This window comes from Saimiri boliviensis, chromosome 10, assembly GCF_048565385.1.
Source record: "Saimiri boliviensis isolate mSaiBol1 chromosome 10, mSaiBol1.pri, whole genome shotgun sequence".
Taxonomy (NCBI): Eukaryota; Metazoa; Chordata; class Mammalia; order Primates; family Cebidae; genus Saimiri; species Saimiri boliviensis.
In genome coordinates, this window is record NC_133458.1 from 52,330,653 (window position 1) to 52,343,238 (window position 12,586).

A 12,586-nucleotide genomic window follows, 5' to 3' on the forward strand; every position below is an offset into this window, starting at 1 on the left:
ATTATCTAACTTGCAGTCGCTGCTAGCCTTCCAGTCTCACCTAAGTGGAGAAGAAAAGGAGAAGAAACATTTCTGAATGTCACAGCCCAAGGACTCAGAATCACAAAAAGACAGATTTAATCACAAGATTATAGACTACTTTCTCTCCCCTACATTTTGTCACCACATCAACAGGGCTCCAGAACAGTAACAGTGCGTTACAAGTGAAAGAAATGCATGACAAAGACTCTATTTAAGAAGTAGAAAAGAATTCAAGGAAGGAGATTTAAAAAGACAAGGACAAGAGGAAACTGAAGCCTTTAGCACCTACCACTACAGAAAACATTAAACACAGCCCAGCTCCTAGTCAGGCCTATGTAGCAGATATATAACATCTGAATTTCAACAAAAAAAGTACAAGCCCTTCTAAAAGGTAAGAAAAAAACACAATCTACAGCACTTTGGGAGGCCAAGGTGTGCAGATCACTTGAGGTCAGGAGTTTAAGACCACCCTGACCAACATAGAGAAACCCTATCTCTACTAAAAATACAAAATTAGCTGGGCACAGTGGCACATGCCTGTAATCCCAGCTACCAGGGAGGCTGAGGCAAAAGAATGGCTTGAACCCGGGAGATGGAAGTTGCAGTGAGCTGAAATTGAGCCATTGTATTTTGCCTCAAAAAAAAACCAAAAAAACAAAACAAAAAAAACAACAACCTACAATCTAAAGAGACAATGCAAACATCAGCATAAGGCTTATATATGATATATTGGAATTATGAGATAGAAAATTTAAAACTACTATTAATATGTTAAGGGTTCTAGTGGAGAACACACAGGAATAGATGGATAATGTAAGCAGAGAGATGGAAATGGTAAGCAACAATCAAAAGAATCAAAAACACTGTAATACAAATGAAGAATACTTCTATGGTTTTACAATAAGACCAGACATGACCAAGGAAAGAATCACTGAAATTAAAGATATGCCAGCAGAATTCTACTAAACCAAAATATAAGCAGAAAAAAATAATGGCAAAACCAGAACAGAATATCCAATAACTGTGGGACAGTTACAGAATGTGTAACATATGTGTAATTGAAATATTGGAAGGGAAGGAAAGAGAAAAAGGAGCAGAAGAAACATTTGACATACCAATGGTTGAAAATTTTCTAAAATTAGTGAAAGACACCAAGCCACAGATCCACGTGGCTCACCAAACATCAGGCAGGAGAAGATCAATGACCAAAACAACAACCAACACAAGGTCACCATCAACAACAACATCACTATCAACAGCAACAACAACAAAACTACCCCAGGCATATGATAGTTAAACTACAGATAAACAAAGACAGAAAAAAACCTTCAAAGAAGCCAGAGGGGAAGAAGAAACACTTTAGCTATAGAGGAACAAGGATAAGAATTACATTGGCTTTCTCATGAAAAACCATGAAACAAGTGAAGAGTGGGGTTACAATATTTAGTGGTTAAAGAACAAAAGCATCAACCTAGATTTCTTTATCCAGTGAAATTATCCTTCAAAAGTAAAGAAATAAAGAATTTCTCAGACTAACAAACTGAGGAAATCTGTCACAAGTAAACCTTCCCTGCAAGAAACTGAAGAAAGTTATTCAGAGAAATGGAAAATTACATAGGCTAGCAACTTAGGCTAGAAACTTAGATATACAGGAAGGAAGACAGCATCAAAGAAGAATCAATGAAAGCAAACTAAAATCTTTTACTTTCATTCTTAATTGATCTAATAGAGATAGCTGTTTATTTAAACAATAATAGTAACAACATATTGTGTGACTATAGCGTAATTGCTCTATGGGTTCTTGCCTGCTGCCCAGAAAAGCCAAACACTGAGAACAGCAGAACCTGCAGGAGAGAAAGTTTAATAATCTCAGGACCAGCCAAGTAGAAGGATGAGAGATGTTTCTCTGCCTTCTCAAGAGCTCAGAAGCTAGGATTTTTAAGAATAATTTGGTAGGCAGGGGGCTAGGAAATGGGTGCTGCTGACTGGTTGGGAGGAAATCATAGCAGTCTTTAAAACAGTCTTTGTGCAATGAGTCAGTTTCTGAGTGTGATCCCAGGACCAGTTGATTCAGTTCCTTCATATGAGTCCTGGGTTTGGGTGGAGTCAGCTACTTGCCAGAATACAAAAGTAAAAATATCTCAAAAACCTACCCTAGGTCTTACAATAGTGATATTATTTGTAGGAGCAGTTGGAGAGAATACAAGTCTTGTGACCTCTGGATATATGACTCTTGAGCAGTAAGTGATTATAGAAAAGCAAGCTAAAAAATAATGGCTGGTTATTGTTTAACTGTGCCTATGCTTCAGCAGGATTCAGGCCCTGTCCATTATCCTAAACTTGCAGTTTTTCATTAGTCTTACAAAAGGCGTTTCAGTCCCCACAGAGGTCAGCTTTGAGAGGTAATATCATTTTTGCTTCAAAGTTAAACTATCAACTTAATTCTTTCCAGGAATGGCCTACATCCAGGAATGAGCAAGGGCTGTTAGCTTGTGAAATGAAGTGAGCACCAAGATGAAGTCAGTTAGGTTAGATTTCTTTCACTGCTATAATTCTTGCAAAGGCAGTTTCAATAGTATATGGTTATATGAAATGAATAGCAGCAATGTGAGAAGGGAGGAATTGGACTCTGTTGTCAGGTACCTGTACTATCCATAAAGTGTTATTTGGAAGTAGACTCAGATTAGTTCTATATTATGTTACCAATTTTTAGGGCATCCTCTAAAAAGTTTTTAAAAAGAGGAATAGTTGACATGCTAAGAGAGAAAAAAAAAATGGAGTGATATAAATGCTTGGGCCAAACCAGAGAAGGCAGAAAAGGAGGAGAGGGAAGAAAATTTAAAAATGAATCTAGATACAGATCTTATACTTTTCACAAAAACTAACTCAAAATAGATCATAAATGTAGAAGACAAAACCACCATACTTCTAGATGTTAACATAGAAGAAAATCTGTGTGACCTTGGATTTCATGAGTTTTTAGATACAAAAGAAAAAATTGATAAGTTGGACCTCACTAAATTTAAAAATTGCACTCTAAAAGACATGGTTAAAAGAATGAAAAGTTGATCCACAAATAAGAACATGAACAACATTATTTTAAAATGGTCAAAAGAGCTGTACCATTATCTCACCAAAGAAGACACATGGACAATAAATAAACATAAGAAAAGACGCTTCATATCATATATCATAAGGGAAATGCAAATTAAAACAATAACAAAATGTCATTCCATGACAATTAGAATGTCCCAAATCCAAAACACTGACAACACCAAATGCTGATAAGGATGCAGAGCAACAGAACTCTCATTCATTGCTGATGGGAATGCAAAATGCTACAGCCACTTTGGAAGATAATTTTGTGGTTTCTTATAAAACAAAACATACTCTTACCATACATTTTAGCAATTGTACTGCTTAGAATTAAATGAGTTTAAAACTTACGTCCACACAAAAACCTGCACAAGGATGTTTGTAACAGCTTTATTCATAATTGCCAAAATTTAGAGGCAACCAAAATGTTCTTCAGTAGGTGAACAGATAAATTATGGTATATCCAGACAATGAAATATTATTCAGCATTAAAAAGAAATGAGGAAGTAAGCCATGAAAAGACATAAAGGCATGTTAAAAGTACATTATCTAGTGAAAGAAGGTAATCCGAAAAGGCCACAGACTGTATTGTCTCAACTATATGAAACTCTGCAAAAGGCAAAACCATGGAAATTGTAAAAAGGATCAGTGATTGCCAGAGGTTGCAGGGAGAGAGGGATACACAGGAGAAACATAGGGAAAGTTTTAGGGCAGTGAAACCATTCTGTATGATACGATTGATAGATATATTGTATTATATATTTGTCTCAGCCCATGGACACCAAGAGTGAACTCTAATGTGAACTAAAGACTTTGCATAATAATGATGTATCAGTGTATCTTCATCAGTTGTAACAAAAGTACCACTCTGATATGGGATGTTGATAGTGGGGGAGGCTGACAGTAGTATGGTAACTCTCTGCTTTCTGCTCAGTTTTGCTGTGAAACTAAAACTGGTATAAAAAATAAAGTCTCCCTGGGTGCAGTGGCTCACGCCTGTAATCCCAGCACATTGGGAGGCCAAAGAGGGTAGATCACTTGAGGTCAGGAGTACAAGAACACCCTGGCCAATATGGCAAAACCTTATCTCTACAAAAAACAAAACTTAGCCAGATGTAGTGTCTTGTGCCTATAATCCAAGTTAGATGGAGGCTGAGGCAGGAGAATCACTTGAACCTGGGAAGTGGAAGTTGTAGTGAGCCATGATCACACCACTGCACTCCAGCCTAGGTGACAGAGTAAGATTCCATCTCAAAAAAATAAATAAAATAAAGTATTTTTTTTTTTTTAAAAAAGACAAACTACAGACTGGGATAAAAATATATGAAAGACGTATATTTGACAAAGGACTTATATCCAAAATATATTAAGAACTCTTAAAACTGAACAATAAGAAAACTAAAACCATAAAAAAAAAAAGAAGCAAAAGATGTGAACAGATTCTTGGCCTCAGAATACATACAGATGGCATGTAAATTTATGAAAAGATGCTCAACATCATTGTTATTAGGGAATCGCAAATTAAAGCACACATAGAAACCTGTAAAGGAATATCTCTATCAGTTTTATGCATAATTGCCAAATCCTGGAAGCCATCAAGATATCCTTCAATAGATGATGAATAAGTAAACTGTGGTATATCCATACAATGAAGTATTATTCAGCAATGAAAAGAAGATATCAAGCCCAGAAAGATACAGAGGAACCGCAAATGCATATTATAAAGAAGCCAGTCTGAAAAGCTACATACCCTACAATTCCAAATATATGACATTTTGGAAAAAGTGAAACTGTAGTGACAGCAAATAAGATCAGTGCTTGCTAGATATTCAAGGAAGAATAAAAAGCATCACTAGGCGAAGCATAGGGATATTTAGGGTGGTGAAACTATTCTGTATGGTACTGAATGATAGATACATGACATTACGTGTTTGTCAAAACCATAGAACTTTATAATACAAGAGTAATTTTTTTTTTCTTTTTTTGGAATGGAGTCTCGCTCCATAGCCCATGCTGGAGTGCAGTGGCGCAATCTCAGCTCACTGCAACCTCTGCCTCCCGGGGCCCGGTTCAAGCAATTTTCCTACCTCAGCCTCCCATGTAGCTGGGATTACAGGGATGAGCCACCATGCCCAGCTAATTTTTTTGTATGTGTATTTTTTAGTAGAGACGGGATTTCATCATGTTGGCCAGTCTAGTCTTGAACTCCTGAACTTGTGATCTGCCTGCCTCAGCCTCCCAAAGTGCTGGGATTACAGGCGTGAGCCACCATGCCTGGCCCTACAAGAGTAACTTTTGATGTAGATAAACCAACTTTTAACATAAAAATAAAGGCAAAAGGAACTGCATATAAATATTTTACTCTAGTCAATGAAATAGTTTCTCAGGGGAGTACAAGTTAACAATTCAGATATTGCTATCAGTGTTTACAGGAATTAGACAAGTAAATGAATGGTAGAAAATCTGGGAGACATCCTTCTCACCAAAGGAGTGGAAATTTACAGATCATCAAGAGAAGGATGCTAAAATGATCCCGGTAGTAATGAATCAGAGTTGGAGAAATCATTAAGAATTTATGTTTAACTTCATATAGATAAGGTGGTTACATATAAAAATATTTATAGATATGCATATATACACAGGTCAGTATACACATATATATTTATTTGCTCCGTTGGCTGACAGAGCCTTAAAGAAATGACACTCTATAGTAACAAGTACATGTAGCATGCAGTATGGGTTTCTAATGCTATTCTCCAGTAAACTGGATAGGGGTCCTTAAAGAAATGGCTGATTCTAGGACTGTGCAGAAAATATATAAGATAAGCTTGGAGCACTTTTTAGTACCAGAAAGTAAGGAACAAAACAAAACAAAAAGTCTAGATCAACAGGAGTATATCAAAGGGGTGCAAAAGCCAGCTGAAAGAGCTCTCAATGGTCAAATATGGAACAAAGTATTGGTTTATAACCCAAAACATAAAATAAGTAGCCATGAATCCATAATAACATAAATGATTGAACAAATTGACAAACCTGCATCCTACACATGTAGCCCAAAACATGAAAATATAAAATTTAAAAAATTAACAAATCAGAGAAAAGAGAGAACTCTCCTATGCAGAAGTCCAAAGCAGGTATGTAGATACTCCACCCAATTTTATAGACAAACTCAGGCTTGAGAGTAACAAAATAGTTAATACTCACTGAATGCCAATCATATACCAGAAATTAATACCGAAACAACCACCATATGATGTAAATGCTTTTAGTGTACCCATTTTAAAAGTAAAGAAACTAAGGAACAATAGTCACGCAGCTACTAAAGTGCCACACTGCTTAGAACATGAGTGCTTTTCTCCTGTTTCTTCTATTTGTCCTCAGTTTCTACATTTTCTTTAGTGAGAATTCACTTATACAAGGAAAAATTACGTTCCAAAAAAAGTCTATAAAGAAAATAGTACTATTCATGCCCTGTCTGCCTTCCCCTTCTCACAACGACTAAGAGTACTCAGGTGCCTGTAGTGAAGGCAATCAGAACTTGAGCGTTTAGCGAGTCTAAGAGTTCAGAAGTGCAGGTGGGGAAGAAGCTGTGGAATCAACTACAGCATAGAACAGAGGTTCTTAACCATTCTGGAGTCACAGAGATATCACTCTTAAGATCTAATGAAAGCTGAAGCCCCTCTGCCCAGAAAAATGCACCTTTGCTTACTCACTCAGAATTTCAGGGTGTTTCTGGAGTCCTTTATCCACAGAAAGCCAGGCTTAGAAAAACTGACCACAACAGCAGCCTCCCAAAGAGGACCAGCACACCTACAGGGAGAAAAGTGGGGAGGCCATTTCAGTAGCAGAAATGGAATGGCACTTCCTTTCCTTTGCCTAGATTTAAATTTGACTGCTAAGAAATTCCTGTGGATGATCTAGTAGTCCATTTTGAAAACAAACAATCTGGGGAGAGTAAAGAGATGATGATCCATTAACACTTTAGTGTAAGTGAATTCATTCAATGAGAGAGTTTCACTCGTGTTGCCCAGGCTGGAGTACAATGGCCTGATCTCATCTCACTGTAACTTCTGCCTCCCAGGTTTAAGTGATTCTCCTGCCTCAGCCTCCCAAGTAGCTGGAATTACAGGCGTCAGCCACCGCACCTGGCTGGAAATTAAATTTTTTAAAAAGTACTAGGTTCCAGGAGTAGTGAAAGTCAATTCATGTACATTGCCACATTTAATTATCCTAACAGTCCCTATGTCGTTTTACCTTCATTTAACAGATTAAATGAACAAAGATCAGAAGCTGCCATAGAGTGTGACTTGTCCAAGCCAGCTGATTAATGACAGCCAGGATTCATTGAACCCAGATTCCTTTTCCTCCAAACAAAGCCCTTTCCCACAGTAATTTCTCTGGAGTAGAATCTGGCCATTCCTTCTAAGAATGTTTCTGTAAGGAAATGTAGATCAAAGTCTTGCCTTATAAATGCAATTCTGAAACACGACCTGTTTTTTAAATGGAGACTGTCTATATTCATTTTAATCATAATACTATTATTTGTTCTGTGGTGGGAGGGGTTCTTCACAATATACAGAATTGGCCTAATGGGCTCCTTTCATCAATGCTTGCTTTTTAGATGATCTCCCTGCAAATCCGTTGGCATCATCCACACAAACATATGCCTGGATGTTATTTAATTAACTGTGGAGTTACGAACATTGTGAAATATAAGTTTACATATGTTTTCAAACAACATACTTTAAATAAAATTATTTGCAACCAGAAAAGGAAGCTCATTTATTCATCATTTATTTGACTAATGTCTGTTGAGCATCTTCTCTTTGCCAAGCACTGTAGCTGGATAGAGGCTGCAACAGTGAACCAGATAGTCCCTTTCCTCAAAGAGACTATGTCTCCTTAAAAATCGCAACGTACTTTGAGGGATTTTTAAAAAATTATTATTATAGTGACCTTATGGAGTAAAACTAAGAAAAAAAAATGTATTGAGAAAAAAAGGCATGGAAATAGCCTTTTCACCACATAAAATATAAATCATCTCTAAGTTCTGCTGCTCATCTGGTGCACTTAAAAGTGATTCTTGGATGAATGCCTGTCATTCAATCAGAAATCCAATGCTTTCACTACATGGAGTGCATTACAAGTTGCAGTGGGGGAAATATGGACACGTTCTTAAGCAGGCTGCAGTCTAATGGAGGAGACCAGGCAAGCTGAAATAAACAAGGAAGCTCTAGGTCAGGATTTGACAAGCGTTTTCTGTAGAGGACTAGATACCAAAATTTAATTTTAGGCTTTCTGGCCCATATGGTCTCTGCTGTAATTATTCAACACTGCCATTATAACATGAAAGTAACCATAAACAATATGTAAACATATGAGCATGATTGTGTTCAAATAAAGCTTCATTAACAAAAACAGACAACAGCCTGGATTAGACTAACAAGCTGTAGTTGCCAGACTCTTGCTCAGGTGAAGGCATCCCTTCCTTCCTTACCATAGAACATGGGTCCTTCCCTAAGAGATGAGGCCATCTTTCAGATACATAAGCTATGCTTGGGTCAATGACCCTTTGAGTCACTCCATTCCTATGCTGGAACTTCCATAAAATCACACATAATGCCACCTTTCAACATTAAAATAACAAATTAAAATTACAATTGGTGAGAAAAGTGGAGAAGCCATTGCAAGTGGGAAGTGGAACAGGCCCAGATTCAGAAAGGGAGAGTATGAGGGTACAAAGGACAGCCTAATAGAAGAAAGTGCATCCACAGGCAAGAAGGTAGCAGGAGCTTTCCACGCAAGGATACGGTGAATCCTTGGAGCTGGAATCTTAATTCAATTTGAAAAACAGGCGAGGGCCTGTAAGGGAGGGACAGACTCAATGTAATGAGAATTAAGGCAGAAAGAAGTTAGTCTGGAAGCTACGATGGATCTAGATAATAATCTAGGCATAGAGTGCTTAAGGTCTGTATTCCCACCAAGACCTTGGTGAAGGAGCTGCAGGTATAAAGTTGCAGGAAAGAGAAAGCTGATAAACCATGAACAGACCATCTGGTACAACAGCAGTACAGACCAGATTGGGTGGCATAATCCCAACTCCAGCACTTTGCATACAGAGCAGAGGGTGAGCTAAACACCATAATCTTGAGGCAGTTATCTCTCATGTCAGCACCAGAGGGATCCAGCTGATGTCATAACCCTATATCAGGTGCCCCACACATGCAGTAGACCACCTCCAGCTAGTCTAGTACTCGTTTATCCGACAAGTTCAGACATTGCTTGTCAATCAGCAACACTCAGAGGCTTTGCTTTCCTAGGATGAGACAGACACAGTTCACAGTTTGTCTTTAAAAGATGTATTCCATTTCCCTTCCCTGAACCTTATCCCCTGAAGTCTAGACTGTCCTGGATGTTTCCCTGTGTCCACTTGGTGCTCAATCTTTGGTGTTTTCATATTTTTCTTTCTCTTTAGTGGGCTGAAGCCTACTTTCTACTTGGCCACTTATTTTCACACTTTTTAGATTTTTTTGTTTACTTGTTTTCTTGCATTTCCATGTCCTACTCCTCCTTAACATCCACCCTACTACAATGTTCGATAAACATTAATTGAATTGAATTTCCTTTTCTGTGTGTTCTACTGTATAACTTCTGGACAATTTGATAGGGTGTTTCAAGGCTCTACTTTTTGTTTTCATCTTTTCAAAGAGGTCTTGCTCTGTTGCCCAGCCTGGAGTGTCTGGAATGGGCTCAAGTGATCTTCCTGCCTCAGCCTCCCAAGTAACTGGGACTGCAGGGACACATCAACATGCCCACCTATTTTTTTTTTTCATTTTTTCAGAGATGGAGTCTGGCTACATTGCCCAGGCTAATCTTGAACTCCTGGTCTCAAGTAATTCTTCTACATCAGCCTCTTGAGTAACTAAGATTACAAGCACAAACCACCACACCTGGCTTCCAAGGCTCTACTTTTTAATCACAGCAATGCAAAGGAAAATGTAGATGTTTGAGATTGCCTGAGAGAAGGTGCCAAGCCAGATGGATCTCCACTCAGAGAAGATTCTATGACTAAAGACCCATTAGCCGAAACAAAGAGCTTGAGAACCCTATGGGGAATACTGATCTCAGGCTTGAACATGTGACAAACAGTGGTGTGAAGAGGATCCTCACTGGGAAATAATGACAAGATTAGGCATTAGGGAAGTGTCACAACTTGGGCTCCCTCGGGAGCAGAATCTGAGTTGAGCATGCAGGATGCTTACTAAAATGCATCCTTAAGATCAGTACCTGTGGAAAGGAGAGAAAGAAAGCTGGATTTGAAAGAGAAGAAGTGAAGCTGTTGTGCAAGCCTAACATCAGCCTTGGCTGACCATGAGGGGAATGCTGGAGCCAGAATAGACCTTCAAAGTTAACCTGAGATGGGCCATAATGCCCAGGCTTTTATACTCCCCTATCAATCAGTTACTACATGTAAACTGTCCTGACTTTAAACAATGCCACTCTGAGAGGCTGAGGCAATCCCTGAAGGGGCTGAGAGCTGAAGGTGGTTTGCAAACAGCGCTCCCAGGAACTGGGACAAGAAGTCCTTCATTGAAGGATCTGGACAGTGCCTTACAGAGTTTACCCTAGTGAACAGTTTGTGCTGCTTGATCCACTCTGTATGTATTCTTGATCCACTCTATAGCAGCTCTTCTAGGATTCTAGTGGACTACTTCTCATGGGAGAACTTAGCAGAGAAGGTCAAGGGAGTGAATTGTGTCCCTGCCACTCCAGCTAGTCTCAAGGCTGCAATTGATACTCATCATGACCCTTTCCCACTATCCATTCTAGATTCACCTCGTGCTTGTCTAGCATCTCTGCTGGTCTCACTGTCATATCAACTCCAAACAAGGTTACTGTGCTTTCCCATCCACCAAAGGACCACCCACCAAAGTTGTCAAACATATTCCTCCCTTCTCCCTCTTCTTGATGACTAGGATCGATTTCTGCTTCTAGGATGGTGACTCTCCTTCTTACCTGCAGGTCCCTTGGCACAAGAAGCCTGAAGTGCTCAGGTGGCAGTCAGTTTATAATTCAACGGGAGTTTTGCTTAATTCCCTGTAAGACATATCCCCCCTTTTAAACTCAGAACCTCTAAACCTGCAGAGCTCAGAGCTGCAGAGACGGGAAGCACTGATTACTTGGGAGTGATGGCAAGCATAGCTACTCCTGCTTGCACACTTTGCATCCTGGGCCCATCTATTCTTCCTACTGGGGACACAGCATCTTATTAAGTTTTTTGACTTAGAGTTTATATTGCTTCTCCCATCGTTGTAAAGTATTATCTCCAAGCTTACATGTCAGCTATACCTTTAACTGGATGTTCCAAAGCTCTATCAGTATGTTCCAAAGCTCTATCAGGCTATTCGCTCTTGGGTGATCCTGTATGATAGGAATAGTAAACTACATAGTCATAGGCATATGCCCACTCCTCCTCTTCTTTAATGTGAGTACCATGATTTTAAATGACATTATGTGGGATCCTGAGTCTATGGATCAAACATTCTGTAAACCTTTGAATAGCGGTGCTGATGGAGGCCATGGGAGTGGAAAGGCAAATCTATCCCAGAATATGTGTCTATTTTTGTCAGAATAAATTGCTGGCTCTTCCAGAGTGACAGAGGCCCAGTGTGGTCAATTTATCACCAAGTGATCAACAGCCTTTTGAGGAGATGATAACATATTGGCAGCTAAGTATTGGTTCCTGTTAATAGCTGGCTGGATATTTAGCAATGGCTGTAGCTAGATCAGTCATGATAAGTGGATATCCATATTGCTGGGCTCATCCATAGGACTGTCACCACAGCTACTTCACTCATGAGCCCTCCTATCCAAAACATCTTCTTGCTTAACTTCCAACATCTTCTTGTTTTATTCCTTCCTCTCTCTTCACTCTTCCTCAGTAACTTCCCCTGGTTCATTTTCCTCTGTGTAATTCTTAAACATTGTTGACACCCAAGGTTCTTTCCTCTATTATCTTTACTTATCTAGCCATGTATTATCCCTGGGTGAACTCTTCTATTGCCACAGCTTTATTTGTTGATTCTTCACTAATGAATCTTAGCTCCAGAGTGACTTGTGTTTATATTTTAGAAAAAGAACTGTTAGCCTGGCATGGTGGCAGAAACTGATGTGAGAGGACTGCTTGAGCTCAGGAGTTTGAGATCCACCTGGACAATATAGTGAGACCCCATTTCAGAGAAAAGAAATTAAGAAAAAGAACTCTGGAGGCATTATGGAAGATGGAGTCACTCAACAATAATTAATTTATTCAATGAATATTCATTGAGTATCCAGCTGGAAAGAGGAGAGAATAGAAGCAGAGAGACTAGCAGGTGGTAGTTGAAGCCAGGAGAATGGATGAGATTATGCAGAGTCTTTTTGCAAGGGTAAGAAAAGGCAAGCAAGAATCAAACCCCAGGATTCATCA

At 38.9% G+C, this 12,586-nt stretch overlaps 1 long non-coding RNA gene across 1 annotated transcript in view; it reads right to left on the bottom strand.

Annotated features, from left to right (window-relative positions):
* Positions 1–1,961: 1,961 nt before the first annotated feature.
* Positions 1,962–12,586, bottom strand: part of LOC141580074 (uncharacterized) — a 52,183-nt gene continuing 41,558 nt past the window's right edge. Inside the window, exon 3 of the long non-coding RNA XR_012512072.1 lies at positions 1,962–6,927. This is a non-coding gene — a long non-coding RNA (uncharacterized LOC141580074). The remainder of the gene's footprint in view (positions 6,928–12,586) is intronic.